Consider the following 15,341-nt stretch of genomic DNA (forward strand, 5'->3'; position numbering starts at 1 on the left):
ACAGTTCTCAAGAGTTGCAAGTGTCATCTTCCCTTGTAGGGATGTAAACAGTCCACCCTTATTAAAAACATTTTGTATCTTTCTGTCCCATTTACCTTTTTATGTCTTTCTTGAATCTTGTACTTGAAGATCAATTTTTTTGTTGAGCTCTGGTCTTTTTATGAGGAAGGTTTGGAAGTCTCCTATTTTGTTGAATATCCATCTCCTCCCTTGAAGGATCATGCCCATTTTTGCAGGGTAGTTGATCCTTGGCTGCAATCCAAGCTCCTTTGCCTTATGGAATATCATGTTCCATGCCCTGCGGTTTAATGTAGAAGCTGCAAGGTCCTGTGTAATCCTGACTGTGGTTCCATGATATTTAAATTGTTTCTTTCTGGCTGCTTGCAGCACCTTCTCTTTCATCTGGTAATTTTGGAATTTTGCTATTATATTCCTTGGTATTTTCAATTTGGGATCTCTTTCAGGTGGTGAGTGGTATATTCTTTCTATGGTTATTTTACCTTCTGGTTCTAGGACTTCAGGGCAGTTTTCCTTTATGATTTCCTGAAAGATACTGTCCAGGCTCTTTTTTTCATCATGATTTTCAGGTAGTCCAATGATTTTTAATTGTCTCTCCTGGATCGATTTTCCAGCTCGGTTGTTTTACCAACGAGGTATTTATGTTTTCATCCATTTTTTCATTTTTTTGTTTCTGTTTGACTGATTCTTGCTCTCTCATAGAGTCATTAGTTTCCATTTGTCCAATTCTAGTTTTTAACAGATTGTTTTCTTCTGTTAGTTTTTGTACTTCCTTCTTCAATTGGCCAATTGCATTTTTAAGGGATTTGTTTTCTTCAGTGTACTTTTTTTCCAGTTTGCCAATTATGTTTTTTAGGGACTTGTTTTCTTCAGTGTACTTTTTTTCCAATTGGCCAATTGTATTTTTTAAGGACTCTTCTACCTCTCTCATTAGACTTTTAAAATCCTTCTTGAGCTCTTCTAAGAAGGCTTTTTGGGCTTCAGACCAGTTCATGGTCTGATGTTGCAGATGTGGGTTTGTTGACAATGTTGTCCTCTTCAGAATTTCTGTCTTGGTCTTCACTCTTCTTATAATATGAATCTATGGTACATTTCTTTTTACTCGTGGTGTTTCTTTATTCCCTGGCCTTTAAAAGATTAACCTCTCCTGCTGGGGAACAGAGGGCACTGATCCAAGCTTCTTGTGTTGGGAGCCTAGGTCTTGGTCACTGGCTTTGTGTGCTGGGGCCTCTTATGTTGTCAATTGGAGGCTGTAGGTTTCTGGCAGCTTACCTCTTGTTGAGCTGGAATCAGCAAGGCTGGAACTTTCAGGCAATTCTAGGTTGCCTGCTTTTCCTTTCCTTTAGCTTTCTTCAGCTCCTTTTAGATGGGTGCTGCAGGGTGTTTATCTGCCTGGGGCCCCTTGCAGTGCTGTCTCCCTCGTTTCTGTTAATGCACTGGGAGATTCCTTTGGGGTAGAGTGCCGAGGCACCTGGTGGTTTTCTGAGCTGGTTTCCACCAGTCCCCCTTCTCCCCCACCACCCTCACTGGGGCACTCGGAGGTCCAGGTGTTGGTGTTTGCCTGCTCTACCACCTGGGCTTCAGGATCTCTTCCTGGTTGACAGTTGGAGGTTCTGACAGCTTACCTGGTGTTGGGCTGGAATCAGCAAGGCTCGGACTTTAGGAAGACTTTAGGTTGCTTTCTTCAGCTCTTTTCAGATGAATGCTGCAGGGCACTTATCTGCCTGGGGCCTTTTGTAGTGCTGCTTCCCTTATTTTTGCTGAGGTACTGGGAGACCCCTTTGCTGGGCTGTTGCACTGCTGCTCCCCATCTTTCTTCTAGTTCAGGTGTTCCAGGTTGTTTCTCTGGGGTGATATTTTCTGGATTTTCAGAGGTTGAAAGGGGAGGGTGAGAGAGACTACCTTTTTACTCCGCCATCTTGGCTCCCGGAAGCAGAACTTTAAAAATTATTTTTGAAGAAAATAAGGCCAGGTATGGATTTTTTAAAGGAAGAGACCAGAAGTGGCGAAACTCCCTACCTCTAATAGAGCATCATATCCTCTGACAGCCTAATAGATATGAACAGTTTTATACCTTAGGTAGCTAGAGGATGATGCTGGGAAAAGAAGGCTTGATTTGGACTCAGAGGAACTCTAACCCTAACCCTGGCTGTGTGACCTTGAGCAAGTCACGTGGAGGCTATGCCAGTGGAACTAAGGCTCTGGTGGTCATTTAGAACTACAAAGGTTTTGAGCCTAAGTTTCCTTATCTGTCAAATGACAAGATGGCTTTAGATCTTTGATCCTCTGGAGCTTTGCATGCAGAATGCTAGCCTCCTCCCCAAAAATCTCATTAATGATCATTGGCTGCTCATGAAACCTGTAGACTGTCCCTAGTAACTGCCTTCAGAAATGTTGAAAATCATTTAATGAAATTTTTACTCTTTTATTTTCCACTTCAATAAAACATTCCCCCAAGGTCTGCTTTTATTGGAGATTATGAGTGCTCTGTATAATGGACACAAACTACCTACCTTAAAAAAAGAGAAAGCCCAAGATGCCTCACATTTTGCACTAAATTACTAGGTATGAGAGTCAGTATCCATGTGGGAGGGATGGGATCCAGTCCATACTATATTGAGAGCACACTTTTCACAGGATATAATTTAATCTAGGAAAGTAAACCTAGCTCATGTCTCAAAGTGTAATTAAATTCTCACTTTGAGTCAAACATCCCAGGGGGATGTTTGACATGAAACTGATAACAAGTACCAACTCTTAAAGCAATCTCTTGGGCTGCTTTCAGTTGTGTAAGCTGAAAAGCCATGTCCATCAAGCAGCTGAAGCTCAGGCTGATTCTTGAGAGTGGTCATGGGGAGCAGAGAGTGGTTCATCGAGTCAGGCAGGGTGTGTGGGAGCAGGTTGGGAGGGCTCAGAATGGGCGCACTGTTCTCATCCCAAAAATGGAATCACATAATTTCAGAGTCCAAAGAGACCTCAGACACCATCAAGCCCAACCTTGACCATTAAATTTCCTGATAAATATCCAACCAGCCCTTTTCTGAAAACCTCCAACATGGGGGAAATGACACCTCTTATGGAAACTCATTGCCCCTTTTGATAACTCTCCTTGTTAAGAAGTTTTTCTTGATATCAAAAGTAGATTTGCTTCTTTATTACATTTCACCCATTGCTCTGTGTTACACCTTCTGGAGCCAAAGACAACAAATTGAATCCTTCTTCCTGGTGACAGAGACAGTGTGGTACAGTAGAAAGAGTAATGGATTGGGAGTTAGAGGGTCTAGATTTGAATTCTGCTTTGCCACTTTTTACCTGTGTGACCTTGGCCAAATCACAACTTCCCTGAGCATTGGTTTCCAGCACAATAAAATGAGGGGATTGGGCCAGATGGCTTCTGAGAGCCATCCAGGCTAAACTGGTAACCTTGAAGATGGCTGCCACATCCCTCCTCTGCATCCTTTCTTCCCTAAGATACATATCACCAGTTCCTTCAATCAAGCTTCATATGACATATGCTCAGACTTCTCATCCATACAATGATATAAATCATTAGATGTATGATCTAGTGAGCTTATTAGCTGCTCATCATCTGGATTGCCCTCTTCAGGTCGCTCTCCAGCTTCTCCATGCCCTTCTTAAAACGTGGCACCCATCACTGCACACAGTATATTATATATGATAAGATTAAGACAGAGTATAATACTTACTATGGAACTGGGACATGTTACCAGCCAAAGGATCATAGATCCAGATGCTGGAAGGGACCTTAGAAATCATTAAGCTCAAGGAAACTGAGTCTCAGAGAGGGAAGCCCCTTGTCCTAGGTCACAAAGGCAGAAAGTGGCATAGCCGGGATTTGAACAAAAGCCCTTTGACTCCCAATTCAGGACTCTGCCATTGTGCTACAAAGCCTCCTGAGACTGGGATGGTCGCATGAAGAACTCTGAAGTACTTCAATAAAGGTTTCTACACACACAGCCCTTCTTCCTTGACTCTCCCTGCAACCTTGCACACAGCCAAGCCAGAGGGAGCACCAATGAGGTTGGAAATCTGGGGGACTACACCCGAAAGGTCAGCCCAAATAGGTTTTCTGGATTGAAGAATCACAGAGTGCTGGTCTAGGAAATAGAAGGTGAGTCTGGGTCCCAGCTCCACCACTTACTGACCCCGTGATTCTGATCAATGTAGGCAGAACAGAACCTCACTGAATATTGGTTTCCTTGGCGCAAAACAGGATTATAATAATCTCTGTCATGACTACCTGAGAAGGTTGATATGAGGGTAAATGAGCTAATATGTCAAAGAGCTTTCAAAGCTTTGAGAGGCTTTACAACCATAGGGTATTTTTATTGTTAGAATGAGCATTACCATTGGTGTTGGGTTTCCCAGCATTTTATCACTGCCTGAATTCTCATTGGCTCCTCATACAGCAGTCCTGACCTTCCAAACACACCTGGGTTTGAAAGGATGCCCATGGCTGGCTTCCCTGCCCCCTTTTAGGTTCCCCTACCTTCCCCCATCAAAAGGTGACAATTGAAACATCCAGTTTTGACATTTTCATCCTATCTTGCCAGTTCAATCTGCATCACTGAGTAGACTGACCTGCTTTAATTTAAAAGCTGCATCAGCAGATAAAGATGTCATAATGTGCCGTGCATACCTTTAACTAGTCTGTATTCTTCTGCTGTGTTTCTGTCTCCTCTGTAATCTTTTTCAGCTTTTCATTGGGATGCAGAGATGTCATCTTTCTCTTTTGCACATTCTTCCTCTGGAGATCCTTGAGAAACACTGAAAGAGAACAGAGCTGCATCTGCATTCCAGAATGAGGTGGAAAGGATGAGCTAAACTGCTAACTTTGCCAGACCTACCAGGGCTTCATCACACTTTCAGATGCTTCCCCTGCCAGCTGAGATTTAGAGAGTAGAGTTACTTCTTCTGCACACAGATTCCTATGAACGTTCCCATGAACGATCTTGAGAATTGTGCTGAAGCAAGAACATACATTCTAATAACTGGGTGACAATAACACCCATTTTTTCTTTTAAAAAAAGTGATTTTATCAGTATAGTCAGTCAGTCAGTCAACAAGCATTTATTAAGTGCCTGCTATGCACCAGGTACTCTGCCAAGTACTCAGGGAAGCTCCTGGAAAGGGACTTCCTCAACCAACCCATAAGGTTGTAAAGGAAGTGGGTGGTAATGGTGAGAGCCTTGGACCCAAAATCAGTGCCTGCATTTAAATCCCAGTTACTGATTCTTAGCAGAGATACAATGGGCCATAGGAATAGAATGAGGCAAACATTGTTGGACACAGCCAATATATTGATTTGTTTTACCTAACCGTACTTTTTTATTTATAAGAGAGGGTTCTACTGGGGGCAGAGTAAGTCATGAGGAAATGATAGTGATGTTTAAAAAGGGCCTCAATAAAACATAAAAAAAGGAATCAATGAGTTCCATATTACTTTGTTGTTCAATTGCTTTTTAGTGGTGTCTGGCTCTTTATAACCCCATTTGGGTTGTTTTTTTTTTTTGGCAAAAGATGGAGAGGTTTGCTATTTCCTTCTCCAGCTCATTCTACATATGAGGCAACTGAGGCAAACAGGGTTAGGTGATTTGCCCAGGGTCATACAGCTAATAAGTGTATGAGGATAGCTTTGAATATTACTAGAGCTTTTTGAAAGGTTGAATGACCATTTGTCAGAGATGCTGCAGAGGGAATTCTTGCTCAGGTTTGGGTTGGACTAGATGCCTTTTTTAAGCCCCTTCCAAATCTGAATTTCTACAGGGGATTTCTGCATTGGGTGGGAGGTAGAATTAGCAGTGTGGTTCAGTGGAGAGAAGAATGGGGTCTGGAATCAGGGCCTTGGGTTCAGACTCTGCCTCTGGATGACTTTGATCAAAGTATTCCACTTCTGTCCACCACCATTTCCACATGGATAAAATAAAAGGCTGTATGTATGGGGAAGAGCTGGATTAGATGGCCTTTGAGGTCCCTTCCAATCCCACTCCTGTGATCCCATGAAGCCTTACTCTGCCATGGGATACCTTCTAAAGCCCCTTCTGATTCTAAGCCATCTTTGATTCTCTTAGTGTGCATTTTCCACCCCCAGGTGGCTGATCAACATGTAGGTTGTGTTCTAGCCTTCAGAATCTCCAAAAGGAAGGTGGGCCAGGCTGAGAGGAAGCAGAATGGATGGAGCCGTAGCGGCATTGTCATGAATATTCAGTTTTCAAAGCTTCAAAACAGATAGAACTTTGATTGAAAAAAAGGTAGGCAAATACACATTGCTCTAGGGTAGCTATAGCTACACTTCCACAGAACTGTACAGAGCTGTATATTTCCCATAAAAACTACCAAATTGGGGGTGGCTAGGTGGTACAGTGGATAGAGCACTGGCCCTGAAGTCAGGAGGACCTGAGTTCAAATCGGGCATCAGACCAAACACTTGACACTTACCAGCTGTGTGATCCTGGGCAAGTCACTTAACCCCAATTGCCAAAAAAAACCCAAAACAAAACTCTACCAAACTGGAAGGGTTTTTTTTGTTGTTGTTGTTGTTGCTTTTTTTTTTTTTTCTTCAGACTTGGTCTTCCTTTTTCACCAAGATTGGAAATGTAGCAGTCATTTTAGAGGCAAACAGGTAGCACCACAGTGGGTAGAGCTCTAGATCTGGACTCAGGAAGGCCTGGGTTCAAATCTATCTGCAGACACAAGTCTAGGAAAGTCACAACCTCTGTTTGCCTCAGTTTCCTCAACTATAAAATGGGGATAATAATAGCACTTACCTCCCTGGGTTGTTAAGGGCAGCTAGGTGTCCCAGTGGATAGAGTGCTTAGCCTGGAGTCAAGTTCAAATTTGGCCTCAGATACTTCCTAGCTGTGTAACCCTGGGTAAATCACTTCACCCTGTTTGCCTCTGTTTCCCCATCTATAAAATGAGCTGGCAAACCACTCCATTATCTTTAACAAGAAAACCCCAAATGAGGCCATGAGACTGAAAATGACTGAACAATATTATGAGAATTAAATAAGATAATATTTGTAAAGTACTTAGCACAGTGCCTGGCACATAGGATGCTTAATAATTGCTTGTTTCCTTCCTTGTTCCCTTTCTTTTTTCATTTCTCCCTCCCTTCCTCCCTCCCTTCCTTCCTTCCTTCCTTCCTTCCTTCCTTCCTTCCTTCCTTCCTTCCTTCTTTCCTTCTGTCTTTCATTCTTTCCTTCCTTCTTCCCTTCATTCCTTCCATGGGATCAATCCCACTACTGATTGGCATGGGAGCTTTGACTCCATTTCCAATCTGGGCCAGTTTTTCTTTCCTTAGGTAGTTTGGTGACCCCACTGATGGACTTGATGTAGACATCAGATCAGCTTTAGCCCTAATGCAGCTTGGAACATCTGAGCTCAGGTCTATCAGCCTTAGCCTCCTCCCCTAGGGGGGATTACAGGTGTATATCTCCTGTAATCCATTCCTGACCACAGAAATATTTTTAAAATGTTTTCTTGATGCCTTTTTCTGTTATATCACAATCACTTCAGAGGGGTGGGGAAGTACCATCTCTCAATTGTACAAAGAAAAATGATTAAACAATCACCCTTCCCCCTCCATAAAGCACTAAATCTGACAGCATTCACATTTCTCCAAGGGTTTTTGTTTTTGTTTGTTTTTGCAAAGAAGGGATTTAAACACCTTTGAACATCTTATGCTCAGGTTTCCCTGAGGTGGCTTTCTTCCTCCTGGAAGCAATGAGTTGGAATTCGGGAAATCATGTTGGTTTAAGCTAAAAGGCCAAACATCCATCCTGGAAACATTCAATGGTTGTCAAGGTAGGTCTTGATAAAACTATTTATTTACTGAAGATGATGACATTTACTTTGTGGTCATAGTCTGCATCTGCACTGCAGAGACAATTACATATGGAGAGAGACAAGAATAGACCGGATGATGAGTCTGGGCTCTAGGGCCAAAGTAAACTGGAGAGATGCCAGCTGTCCAAAGAGTCTGTCCTGAATAACCCACTGAGTCATTAAAAGGTGAGTGAGACATCTTGCAGATAAATCATGCAATCTGTTCCATGTTGGCCAAAAGACCTGCTTCTTCTACTCACACACCCACAATCTATAGCAGTGAAATTCAGTGTCCAGGTCAGACATATATGCGCGTGTATGTGCACGCACACACACACACATATGCACAGGCCACACACATCTCTCACTAGTTGCTCAGCAATAATAGATTCTCTGTTTCTGGGGTGATGGTCACAGACTAATTATAAACACTTTCAATGAAAGTACATGAGAAATCCTACTGGTGTCTTAGCAAATTCCTTTCCCATGAATACTCTCTTTTGAACACCAGAGGGCAGACTAAATGACATGGAACATTCAGAGAGTAAACACTTTGGTTTTGTTTCCATGTTATCCATAAGAAAACTGTCTTAAGTTCCTTCTCCAAGAGTTATTGGCCCTGCTCTTGATCAAGTAGAGTACACGATGGTCATAGGGGTACCCCTAGACAGGCCCTATAATTCAGAAAAAGGCCTGGGGCAATGAGATATCAGAGAAAGAACACAGGGCAGTTCTGGTCTTGGTCCTATCCTACTATTTCCAGTCACAGAAGTGTCAGCAAATCATTTAAGTCTTTGGGCTTTTGTTTTCTCATTTTCAAAATGAGGGAGTTGGACTCAGAGGAATTTCAAAGACCAATCCGATTCCAGCAAAGACCTAGATCTGAGAATCAGAGATCTAGAGCTGGAAGAGACCTCAGAGGTCAGATTTAGAGAATACAGGAGAAGAAACTGAGGCCACATTCTGTGATCTTTATTTATGATGAATTCCCACATCTCAATTCAATTCATTAAGCATTTAGTTTGGGCTTTTTATGCACAAGATTCTAAGATTCCAAGTTTTACAAAGTAGATGGGGAACCCACTGATTGGGGAATGGCTGGCCAATTGTGGTAAGGGAATATAATTGAAAACTAATGTGCTGTAAGAAACTCTGAACATGCTGAATACAGAGACATATGGGAAGACATATGTACTGATACAAAATGGAAAGCAGTCTACCAAAGGCATATATACAGTGCTTGACAAACCCTAAAGCAGTGGTGTCAAACTCAAATGAAAATGTATTCCCACAGGCCACATATTAACTTAGAAAACCACACATTAACATTATCTATGTTGTACTGTATTTTTATTTTGTTAAGTATTTCCCAATTACACTTTAATCTGGTTCCTGTGCACTTGCAGAGTTTTGTGGATTGTTTGAGGACAGACCTTGAGTTTGACACCTCTGCACTCTACAAATACTAATTATTATGAGTAATATTATTTTTTAAAGCATCATCAGGGTGAGGCACAGTATTGATGTCATGAGCAACCAGAGATTAAATTTTGCCTCTCACTCGTACTAACTGTATGACTTTGGGCAAGTCACTTAATCTGTGCCTCAGCTGCTTCATCCATAAAATGGGAATGACAATATGTGTAGTATCTACAACACAGGATAGTTATGATGCTTAAATCAGATAAGGCCAGTACAAAGCTTTAAGGTACTATATAAACAGCAGCCGTCATCCTCATTCTTACGTTATTTCAAATCCTACCTTTTTGTTTTTTTGTTTTGCTTTTTTGTTTTGTTTTGTTTTGGGTTTTTTTTGGTTTCTTTTCCTCAAAGGAAGGTAGCAGGGTACAGTGAAAAAAATTTTGGATCTTTGAGTAAATGATTTGGGTTCAGATTCTACGACTGATGCTTGCTACTTGCGTGCCCTTGGGCAAATCACTTAACTTCACTGGGCTTCAGTTTGCTCATCTGTAAAATACAGCGATTGGAGTAGATGACCTCTAGTGCAATGGCCCTTCCAAGCTCTAAGCCTATGATGCGATGACTAATAGAGGAAATAGTCATGTCTGCCTTGTGAAAGAAAGATTATTCCATGAATGGACAAGAGACACAACAGAACATTGCCCCTCATTCCCCAAAACAGCACCCTCTCACCTTCCATGTCACCATTAGTTATGTCTTTCCCACCTTTGCTGAATATGAGACAATGGTCATGTCCCCTGTAGCCCCTTGTCAGAGGTAATCTCCTAAAAGAAGCATTCTTTTAAAACCCTAATCGAGATCCATAACTGCATACCCAAGGATCAGCACTGAACTACCCTTGGCCTAGAGCCCAGAAAACCCCCTAGCAATGTGTGCCATGTAAAAAAATAAATAATTATTAAATATTTAATAAGACTCTTTAATTTTTCAGACTTCAGGGCTCCAACAACTTCAACAACAATCCCCAAACCATAATTAACATGAATAGGCAACTTTCCAAACCAATTCAGAAGGCACAAATAAACAGATCAGGCCCACCCTCTAACCTGCTGTGAGCATGATACATGTGGGGTGACAGCCCAACAATGAATACCCCAAATCAGAAAGGCTTTGAATTGAGCCCAGAACGAATGTCTATTGAAAGTGGGCCCGAGGAGTGGCAAGTTATGATTAAAAGAATGAAAATTAGACGCCAGTTCAAACACACACTTATTAGCATGTCCAGAGCTTTCTAATCTAACTGGAGTTCTTGCCACAGCACTGGGTGAGATGCAAATATTACTTTGTTATTTGATGAGCCTGAGACTCTCCTAATTGCTGGCATGAGAAAAGAGAGTAGAAAGATGTATCTAGCCAGACAGCTAGTCTGGTGGATGCTCTTGAATTGTGATTTTATCCTAAGTCTCAATTCAATTAACAGAGATCTATTTTTCCCTTGTCCCACTCTGCTGCCCCCAATATGTGAAAACAAAACAAGACAAAATCCTTGTAATAAAAATGCATAGTCAAGCAAAACCAACATCCCCATTGGCTGTGTCAGGGGAACATGCTTCCTCATTGGTGCTCTGGAATTGAGATTGATTATTGCTTTGATCAGAGTTCGAAATCTCTCAAAGTTGTTTGGCCTTACCATATTGTTATTGTATAAACTCTTCTCATGGTTCCACTCACTTCACTATGCATTAGTTCATACAAGTCTTACCAGGTTTCTCTGAAACTATCCTCTTCATCATTTCTTACAGTACAGTAGTATTAATTCCATGGATTTTACATATTCTAATTTGTTCAGCCCTTCCCCAGTTGATGGGCATCCTCTTAGTTTCCAGTTCTTTGTTGTCATTGTTGTTTGGTCATGTCCAGCTCTTCAGGACCCCATTTGGGGTTTTCTTGGCAAAGCTGCTGGAGTGGTTTGCCATTTCCTTTTCTAGCTCATTTTACAGATGAGGAAACTGACAGGGTTTAGTGACTTGCCCAGGGTCACACAGATAGGGAATATCCAAGGCCAGGTTTGAACTCAGGAAGATGAATCTTCTTGATTCCAAACCCACTCCACCACCTAAATGACGCCACAAAAGAATGTTATACATATTTTTATAAATTAAACTTTTAGGAAAAAAACTCACAAGGCCCACTTTTTCAACTCACTCTCTTAACTACATGTCACAACCATGCCATCCACTGCTTCCAAGACAAGGGATTGATTGAGCAGAAACTGCATGATAACTATTGTCATTCCATAAGTAGGCTGGAACCTCAAACTGGGTGCTTGTTGCTTTAAAACCATATAGACTGTTTCATATGGTTAATCAAATAGAACAAAGGGCACACTAGAAGTCTATCTTGAGCAGGGCAAGGAAAGTCTAAAGGTATCATGTTAGTGAAGGAAGCAGATTGTGAGTGGGACATCAGTGGGATCAGTTAAGGATAGGGATGAAGATCTTAGGATATCCTAAGATTTCAGTAATATGAGGAATTCCCCAAATGATGAGCGGGTTGTATTAACACAAATAAGACAGCCGTGTGTCCTTCATGTTGTCTGTCCTTAGTTCTCAAAGAGGACTATGCCATCAGGGAGGTGATGCCAGGACAAGCAAGTGAAATGGATTTAAGTGAGGGAGGGCTAAGCAAAGTCACCAGCCTCACTTTCTCCTTCCTCCAGAGTCATCTGCATCTAGTGGAAAGATATAGATCAGGACGACTGGAGATGGCCCATATCCTTCATATGGAAGGAGAGGAAAGCCTAGTATGGTGGAAAGAGGAGTGAATTTCGAATCAGAGGATCTGGGTTCAAATCTTGGCTCTGCTATTTACTGTTTGTGACTATAACCTTGGACAAGGATCCCGACTTTATATAGAGTCCTAATCTCTCTCTCTTTGAACTACAGTACTGCATCACCAGCTGACTGTACCACACATCTCCAGTTGGATACCCCGTAGACACTTTGAACTCAATGTGTCAAAAATGAACCTCATTATCTTTTCCCCTAACCTGTCCTTACTCTAAACTTCCTAACTGATATTGAAGGTATCATCATCCTTCTAGTAATCCAGGTTCCCAATCTCAGAGTTGTTGCTGACTCTTCACTCTCCTTTATTGTCCATGCCAATCAGTTACCAAATTCACCAATTCTACCACCACAACATCTCTCCCATCTGTGCCCTCCTCTCTTCTTGTACAGGTACCACCCATTCACTACAACCTGACTGCATCTCACCTGCAAATTGTATTGCAGTAGTGTGCTAACTGGTCTTCCTGCTTCCAGCCTCTTCTTTCTGTAATCTGGCCTTCACAGAATTAACAAAATAATGTCCCCAAAGCATTGGTCTGATCATGTCGCTTCTCAGCTCAAGAATCCTTGGTGTATGTAGCTCTCTATCTCCTCTAGAACAAAAAACAAATTCAAAAGCCCTCCCTTCAGCATCTGGCTCCAGCCTACCTTCCTAGACAGATTTCACATTACACGCCTTCATACAACCTACATTCCAGCCAACAGGAGTAGTCAGAGCTAACCTTTACATAGCCGGTTAAGGTTTACAAAGCACTTTACATATATTATCTCATGTGATACTCATGGCAATCCTATGAAGTAGATGCTATCAGGCCCCCCATTTTACAGATGAGGAAATTTCAGTAGATGGAGGTTAAGTAACTTGCTTAGGGCCACACAGTTGCCTGAAGCAGGATTAGAACTCTGATCTCCTGACTAAATCTTGCACTCTATACAACACACAAGAGGTGTTGAAACTTAAGGCTAAAATTCCTAGTGTCCTCTCAATCAGATTAAAATGTTTAACAAAATAAATAAAAATACAATTTAACATAATGTTAATTTGTGGTATTCTAAGTCAGTTTCTATTTGAGTTTGACACCATTACATTCTACCACCAACTCAGGCTCCCTCATCTCCCACCTCTGTGCCTTTGCATAGGCTGTTACCCACTCCTGGAATATATTTCCTCTTTAATTCCTTGATTCCCTTCAAGGATCAATTCATATGTCACCTTCCTACGGGAATTTTTTTCTGATCACACTCCAGGTTTAGTTTCTCTCTCTCTCTCTCTCTCTCTCTCTCTCTCTCTCTCTCTCTCTCTCTCTCTCTCTCTCTCTCTCTCTCTCTCTCTCTCTCTCTCTCTCTCTCTCTCTCTGTCTCTCTCTCTCTCTCTTTCTCTCTCCCATCTTCAATTGCCTTGTATTTACTTTCTTGTGTAGATGTCAAATTCCTCTTCCTCCCCAATTTCTTGTACATAACAGCCATTAGCTAAAAATTTGCTGAGTTGAAATCACTAAGCCTTTCGAGGATTATTTCTTCATTTTTAAACTTCAAAAGTGGCACCAAATGGTGTATGACTCTTTCCAATACTAACTTGTGTTATTTTTCCAGAGGGAAAAATACACCACTACCAGCGAATGAATTGAAAGTACTGGGAGGTAGATTTTGCATCACACAAATACAATGGCATTGCCTCTAGAGGTAATAAGTTCCCCATCACTAGTGGTCTTCAAGTTGAAGATATCTACTTGTCAGAGATAATGTAAGGAAGTTACATGAGGTGGTTGGACTAGATGACCTCAAGGGTCCCATCTAGTTATTTTTAAGATCTTATTATCCTAGTATATTGAGAGACTCCCCTTAGGGTATGGGGCAAGTTGCTCTGAGGGATTGGGAATTTCCTTCTGTTGCTATTGATCATGAGCCCCCGCTGGTGTGCTTCCCCTATTGATTATCAGTTGATATCAATTAGCCAACCAGATTTAATTAGCTTTTGGAAACAAGCATTTACTGAAGTGGTATGGTAATAACAGTTGGTACATAACTACCCCTCTCTCCCCCCAAAATAATATTCTATTACAGGTACATGCAAAATCCAGGGGAACGTGGCTCAAGTTTATAGAACACTTGTGACAAGGCAATAACTCATAGTTGCTGGAAGTCCATTTCTCCCCTTTGTTGGCAGCCTCATGAAGTTTCCTTTAGCATGGCTTAGTTTTCTGTGGAATCCTTTCCTAAGGGGATTGAGTTTATATTCAATCTATCTTTTTGTTTTCCAATGTAGATAACACCATCAGGCACTGCTGTTCAAAACAAGGGACACTTACGGAAAGTCCCAATCACATATGGAAAATCACATATGGAAAGTTCCAAATCTTTCAACATTTTGATGTTCACTAAGTCTTCCTCTGGTCCTCCTTCCCACTCCCCATTCAAGTGATTACCTCTTAGGAGCTTGACCGAAGCTGTTTCACAACTAGGCTGGCCCTCCATTGGAACACCAGATTCTGAACTAGCTTGCTATTTTTATCCAAGTCCCTTAGGACATGACCAACTCTTCAGCTAACTCTAATCCTCTTCCTCTGCAACATCATATCCTTTCTCCTAATGATTATCACCTGTGTCAAATGACTAAGGACTTTCCTCATGCCTATTTTAATGGATTTGATTGACTCAAAGAACATCTTGTTGGTAACTTTAATTGGGATGGGGGTGTTAATTCTCTCTGCTGCCATCCTTATGCCAAGGTCTTGTGAAATCCAGTGCTTTAAAAACTACCAGCAGGCTAAGAGTGGAAGTAGGGAAGGCACAGAAGCCAGAGCTCAGCTTGCAATTATCTCCCTGCACTAGACTTCATTTTATAGACCATGGGTCTAGTTAATCACAGCATCTTCTACTTCTAGCTTCATAAATTTTGAAGGTGAATTATTATAGAATTAATATTCAACAGGATTTATATAACAGTACTTGGAAAAATACATAACTAAAGTTTTTTTTTAATCTCCCCAAAGGACAGTCAAGTTCTATAAGTGCAGCCACCTAAAAGAGGCAGGGTGTGTATTTTAAAACTAACGCCACCTTCAATGCACCTCACCAGGTGCCCACTAAATTTGGCCATGACAGCAAAACCTGTGAGATGACAGGAGTCAAGCAGATAAAATAGGCAAAGAACGCTCAGCTTGGGAGCTATAAAATCAACCACCAGCACTGTGTTCTACTGTT

At 41.5% G+C, this 15,341-nt stretch overlaps 1 protein-coding gene across 1 annotated transcript in view; it reads right to left on the reverse strand.

The window, feature by feature from the left end:
- FRMD4B (FERM domain containing 4B) overlaps positions 1 to 15,341 on the reverse strand; it is a 354,364-nt gene that overhangs the window by 254,750 nt on the left and 84,273 nt on the right. Inside the window, exon 2 of the mRNA XM_021007524.2 lies at positions 4,679 to 4,806. The gene's annotated coding sequence lies outside the window, so the exon portion shown is untranslated. The remainder of the gene's footprint in view (positions 1 to 4,678; positions 4,807 to 15,341) is intronic.

Source organism: Phascolarctos cinereus, unplaced genomic scaffold, assembly GCF_003287225.1.
Source record: "Phascolarctos cinereus isolate Bilbo 61053 unplaced genomic scaffold, phaCin_HiC Scaffold_4;HRSCAF=312, whole genome shotgun sequence".
Classification (NCBI taxonomy): domain Eukaryota; kingdom Metazoa; phylum Chordata; class Mammalia; order Diprotodontia; family Phascolarctidae; genus Phascolarctos; species Phascolarctos cinereus.